Here is a 6,319-nt window from a genome sequence, read left to right on the forward strand (position 1 = left end):
ATGCTAAATGGAATGAATAAGACTTCAGGGAGAGAAATCCAAAGGACATACTCATAGTGGTAGAGTTAAGCTGAGCTCAAGCCTAGTGTTACCATTTCACTCATCTGTGCACACAAGACCCTCTGGAATGAGTTCAATGGCACTGCCAGCCAGATGAGCTGACATGAGTAGGAGCAGAGTCAGATTGCAGAGAAGAGTCAGGCTCATAAATCTTCCTTGGACCACTCTAGAATTTTCCACCTGTGCCAAGAAAGACAGAGGTTTTCCCAGGACTGTTCAAGGGAAAGAGCAGGATACATTGACTGGGGGCAGCACAAGAGGCTCATTACCTCATGACTCACACCCAGCCTTGCTACCCCACAGGCAATGATGGGCATCCAGTGCAGATTATGTGGAAGCAAATGCCGAACAACTGCTGGGATGGAGAGAGGGGAAAAAAATTAAACTGCTACTGAGAAACAGTGCCATGTATATTCCTGATTAGTTTACATTGAAATATGGCTGCTGAGAGGTTATTTTGGTGAAAAAGGCAAGAGCTCATTGTGTCCCTTGCTCTGCTCCCCTCTCCACATGGGTGGAGTGTCACTGCAATCAGCTGGAACCCTTCCACATACAGCAAACGGCAGGATTAGCAGTGATATTTTGCAAGTATTCCTCTTACTCAAATAACTTATTAACCAAAATGCTCCATTGGGCTGTAATCACTAGTAGGATTGTTTTAGTTTATAGTTTCTATGGTGAGCAGTGTGTTTCTGGAAGCTGGGCTGGGTACATTTTTTTTTTCCCTTCAGTTGGAAACATTGTGTTGAAAAAAGTGGAGATTGTTAGATGTTTTGAAATGTGTTCTTCTGCAAAAGAAGTTCCCTTTTGAACAACTGATAATACAAATTAATTTTCATTATGCTAGAGGCTGCAGGCTAAATTGCATGGCTGAGTGGTTATTTAAGAAGATACAGAGTTGCTAAAACTAGATCCAAGTTCAGAAAACAACCTGACATTGCCAGAGTTTGCAGATTAGAGAGTCATCACAGAGCAGAGGAATTGAGGAGCTGGTGGCACCACACAGGTTCTGGGCAGTGGTGGGACTGAGTGACATACAATCCCAGAATTAAGCACAGAGTCTTAGAACAACCAGAGTTGGAAGGGACTCATAAGGATCATAGAGTCCAGTTCCTGCTTCTGAAGAGAACAGCCCAAAGGATCACACCCTGTCCCTCAGAGAGTTGCCCAAAATCTTTTTAAACTGTGAAGCTTGGGGCCATGACCACTTTCCTGGGCCACCTGTTCCAGTGTCCAACCATCCTCTGGGTGAAGAACCTTTTCCTAATATCCAACCTAAACCTCCCCTGACACAGATTCAGGCCATTCCTTCGGGTCCTGTCACTGCTCACCAGAGAGAAGAGATCTGTGCCTGCCTCTGTGCTTTCCCCTGTGAGGAAGAGCTATAGACCATGGTGAGGTACATGGGGGCAGACAAAGGCCAATAATTCAGCTCGAGGGTGTAAGTTTGGTGGCATGCAGGGGGGGCTGAGCACTGGCATCTGCTCAGGGCAGGCAGCAGGGTTATTGCCAGCAGCAGGTCTTGGCCGACCACCACTGCAGCCGCAGGTCTGGCTCCTCAACACTCTCAGCTGCTCGTGTCCAACAGAGGCAGCTGTGTCCTGGAGAGGAGAGATGGGTGTGGAGCAGCATCAGGAGACTGCTGATAGGAACGTAGAATATTTGAGCTATTTCACTCTTTGTGTATAAAGCTCAGTGTCAGCACCAGAAAGGCAACAAAAAAAACCCCACAAATGTCAAAAGGAGAAGAGTCAAGAACTGAAGAGTAACAGTTTCTGGTAACTACATGCATGTTTCTACCCATTACTTTGGAGATGCAATCTGTAAATCATGCCATCCTCATCAGTATGTTTTATGTAAACTGTGACAGTCACCAGGAGCTGCAAGTGAAATCACTGTTGTTAAACTCATATTCTTACATCATGTGTGATTCTTGTCCAATTTTCTAAGCAGCAGTGTACAGTGTCACATTGTGTGGGCATTATTTTGTAGTCTTTTGTAATTTTTAACATTTCTGAAATGCTAGGCATATAAATTGCTGCTTTTTAGTTTGGGGTGAAAAGGGAAAAACAATAGGGCTGTCATTTTAACCGTCATGTCATCTCATCACTATATTCTTAACAGGGAAACACTTGAAAACTGCTCAGCACCCTTCTTCTTGCCCCAAGAAGGCAGCAGCCAAAATCTGCCTGTCTGTGAGGGCACTGCCTCCTGACAAACCCCACTGATGAGAAAGTTTGTCAATCCCACAGGTTGAAGCAGCTGTGGATGTCAGGTGTAAAAATGCAAAACACTACTGAGGAAAGGTGGATACTCTCATGGCAGTAGAGATGGAGGGGTTCACAGTCTGGGGACTGACCATATAAATCTTGTGTAACTTCATCTCAGACAGGTAAGTGGCTGTGCCTGTGTTTGTGGTGGAACAAGAACTAGAACAGAAGTCTAGGGTCTCCTACAGCCCAGCAAGAGACACTTCTCCCCCTTGGTTAATCCATCTTGGTATAAATAATTTATGGAAGTTTTGAGGCTGCTTACGAAGTTCAGAGGCATTAGGCTGAAGAAGAAAGTGTAGAGAGGCATTGCATGTGCTGTCAGCCCCCCGGGGTGTGTCCATCTGCTCTCGTGCGCTAACGAAGACCTGCTGTGTGAGGCCTTTCAGGAAGCTCCACTCTGCAGGGTCTTTTGCATTAATCTTTAATATGCACTCTGTGTGCTAATCTTGTAGGAATTCAGACAGAAACTAGGTTGCCTAGCAAAGATGGGACAGATTAGCTGACTTCTTCTCCAGGCTGTGGGCCAAATCCACCAGGCTCTGGCACAAAAGAGGCCAGCTTGGGTTAGCATTCCATTTTGCAATATTCTCCATTTTCCAGAATGGGGAGGGAAACATATCAGCACTGTAAGGGATCCCGTTCTGTGGTTTTTAATCCTTCCTTTGGTTGAGCTACCTGATCTCTCCAAGAAGACACTTGAGGAAAGTCCTCAGTGAAGGGCCAGCAAAACTGCCAAAAAATGCACACCAAATGAACGAGGCTACAACCACTTCAAAAGTAAGATCCAGTTATAATTCAAATATCCAAATTCAGGATATTACCCATGTAGAATCAGGTCTACAAACTTACAGGAATTACCTCTATTCGTATCTGATCTCTGTAGAACATCGGGTTCAAAGTTCATGAGCACAGCTTCACCAGACCCAGCCCAGCAGCATGGACACTGTGGGGCTGGTTTATGCCATTGTGATGAAAGTTGAGTATGTGTTAGCTGTTTTCACATTCGACTCTGCAGATTCCTCCTCTGTCCTGTATACTGTGTGCAGGGCATTTTGCTTTGGGTTGGTAGCAAACCACAACTCAGAGGATAATGGTAGACTCTGGAGCAGAGCTGATGGTCACCCTAGGAAAGTTTAGTATTTGATGCTTGGCACCATGTGCGTGGTGCCAGTCTGTCTCATTCATTTTGTGTGTGTTTAACTCATGTAAATTCACTACTCTGCAGTGGTACAGTATTTACAAACCTACCTGGGGTGAGACAACCCCTACAGCATATGCTGCTACAGAAGCTCTGCTCCTTCTGAACACTCCAGGCAGGGTCAAAGAATAGTGAAAGCTCTATTGGCGTAAAGCATGGGCCTTACCCTGCCATCTGCAGCCATGCATCTGCTAAGGGCTCCCATCGCCTTGTGTTCAAGGCATAGAATTGTTGCATGTGGATTCTTCTTTCTAAGAGTAGTGCCGCAAGCAGGAAATGTTGTTAAAATGTAGAAGCATCTGGTTCTTATTTTGCGAATCAGCCATTTATGCAGTTTCCTATGAATAAGACTCAAGAAGTCAAATGACTTCAGGCATTGGATCAAGTTGATTTACATCTCAAGATGATCTTCATTCTCTCCTTTGGCCAGCACATGTTACAGAACAAGACAAGAGAGAGTTTCCAGCATGAATGCAGCATTGCCTGTCCCTTCACATGTGACCTATAACCACCTATGCATTAAGACTCTGTAAGATCCTATCATGGTGTTTCCCCAAGCCTGTAGATGTTTTCTGATTAGGTATATATGGTGGATTTAGCCAAATCCCCACTCAGAGTACAGCACTTATGTATCTAGGTCATTTGCACAACATTTTTATTGCAAATCTGGAACAACAAGCACAGCCCTTGGCAGAGTTCTGCGTGGCAGAAACACTTTATGTATTCAAATAAATACATGGAAGCTTTTCTGGACAGAAAGGGGGAAAAAAGGCAACAAAAGAACCAATTTGTTAATTTGTCCATCGTTTTTCTGGCAACTTAAGGGTAACCAGGAGAGATAACTGTAAAGACTCAGAGCTGTTGCTCTTATTCTGCTTTTAGGCAATGTGTTACACAGTTCTTGGGCCATTTCACCTGCCTTCTCTTGTCTCAGCCCACTCTTGGTTTGGCCCTGGGCACCGACAGTGGTGAATGCAGCAAAACCCTGTTGGTTTTGTCTTTGCCACAGCCAGCTCACCCACACAGCTGTGCTCCCTGTGTGGAGCAGGGCTGGTGGCAGAGGGGAGAGCGGAAATATGCAACAGGTACCCAAAGAGGGGCAAACTTGAGCCTCAGCCAGGGTAAGGACCGGGCACGTCTCTGAAGGTGAAACACTGCAGGCAGCTCTGCTGATCTCCCCCCAACCCTTGTGCTTGCAGAGCAGAACCCACTGCCAAAGGCACTGTGCTCCCAAGGTATCTCCAGTACAAACAACCAAAAGGTACTTTCTACCCCAAAAGAGTTTAAAGACAAATCACTTGGCAGGAAAGCCTTGGCATGGTTACATTGGTGCTTATCATGACCCGAGCCAGATGCCAGGTTGTGGCAAAATCACAACACGTCTGGGTTATTTGTGAATTGAATCAGTGCTTTCCTATTTGTTGGGATGAGATGCAACCACCTAAGCAATGCCATTTGCTGGGTTGTTCACAGAGTGAGGCCTGGCCAGCAGCACTCCTGCCCAAGCACGCTGAGGCTCTGCATGTGAGAAGGGTACAGATCACTGTTAGAAGCCTGAAAATCTTTGGAGAATGCAATAAAAAGTGAACAGACTCAGCGAGCTGCCCTTGCTTGGAACAGCAGCTTAGTGTGATAAGCACTACCTCTTGCTCTGTTTATTTCAATAAATTACTGAGCATTTCTATAAAGCAGGAGCTTAAAATACCCTCATTTTATTCCATCTTTCTTCCCCTTGAAACCAAACTCATTCCTCAGCTGCAGTGAAACTTAAGCAATGGCAGCAATTTGAAAGGATTGCTATCAGTGGATCTTCAAGCAGAGTTTGTACCCACACACGAAAATCTTTAGTAGCTTCTTTTTCACAAGGTGCATATGAAAACCATACAGATGATTTCTAGCAGGACAGTGGTTCACGCTGAGCCAGCAAATAATTCTCTAGTCTTATTTTGAATTAATATTGGAACAAGTTTTAGCTCTGCATGTACAAACTGGGCCAAAACAAAATGGGTGGGGAAAAAGACACAAGGCCCTTTGTCCTCTCTGGAATTTGTTTAAAACCTCAGGGATGAATAAGGCATTTTATTTAACCCATCTGGCTATAAATAGGCAGCAGCACCTTAGCCTCTGTGTGAACTAGAGAATTCAGACGTGCCTCCTCAGATATGCTTGAGGGCACAGCTTCAGCCTCAGATGTGTCCCTGCACTAAAGGGTCATTAAAGGCAACTGAGGGCACCAGGTATGGTCCAAAGGGAGATCTTGGGTTAGAAAGGTGCTGAGGCCAGCAGGAGTCAAAAGGCTGCTTTGCTTTTGCTCATGTTTTCTGGATGCTCGTCCAAGTCCTCCTGGCATTTAGTGTCAGGGCTCACCCCCAGATTGGGGTGACCCTGAAAGGTGGAAAAGTCCCTCCTCCAACCCGTGCCTCCAAAGAAAGACTCAGTAGTCTTCAGTCGTCCGGTCTCAAGGTAGTTTGTTGTATGTTATCTAAAAGATTTTCTTCCTGAACTGCTGCGGTACGTCCAGCAGTCAGGCAAAGACACACTCCGACGCCCAGGAGGCTGGTGCCTTCTTTTATATCATGCATTACGTGTTAAATGTTTATGGTTTTTCCCCAATGCCCATCACCTATATTGAACAGTGACTTTCTACTCTAAACCAATCTGTGAGTGCCAACATCACCAAGAACATGGAGGTTAGGAAGGAGAAAGAAGGAGGACAGGGCCTGCCCAAATCCCTCCATTTTAGAACTTCTGACCCCCATGTACAAAACTCAGACCCCTCTGTACAAGG

The sequence above is a fragment of the Anomalospiza imberbis genome, chromosome 6 (assembly GCF_031753505.1).
Source record: "Anomalospiza imberbis isolate Cuckoo-Finch-1a 21T00152 chromosome 6, ASM3175350v1, whole genome shotgun sequence".
Classification (NCBI taxonomy): domain Eukaryota; kingdom Metazoa; phylum Chordata; class Aves; order Passeriformes; family Viduidae; genus Anomalospiza; species Anomalospiza imberbis.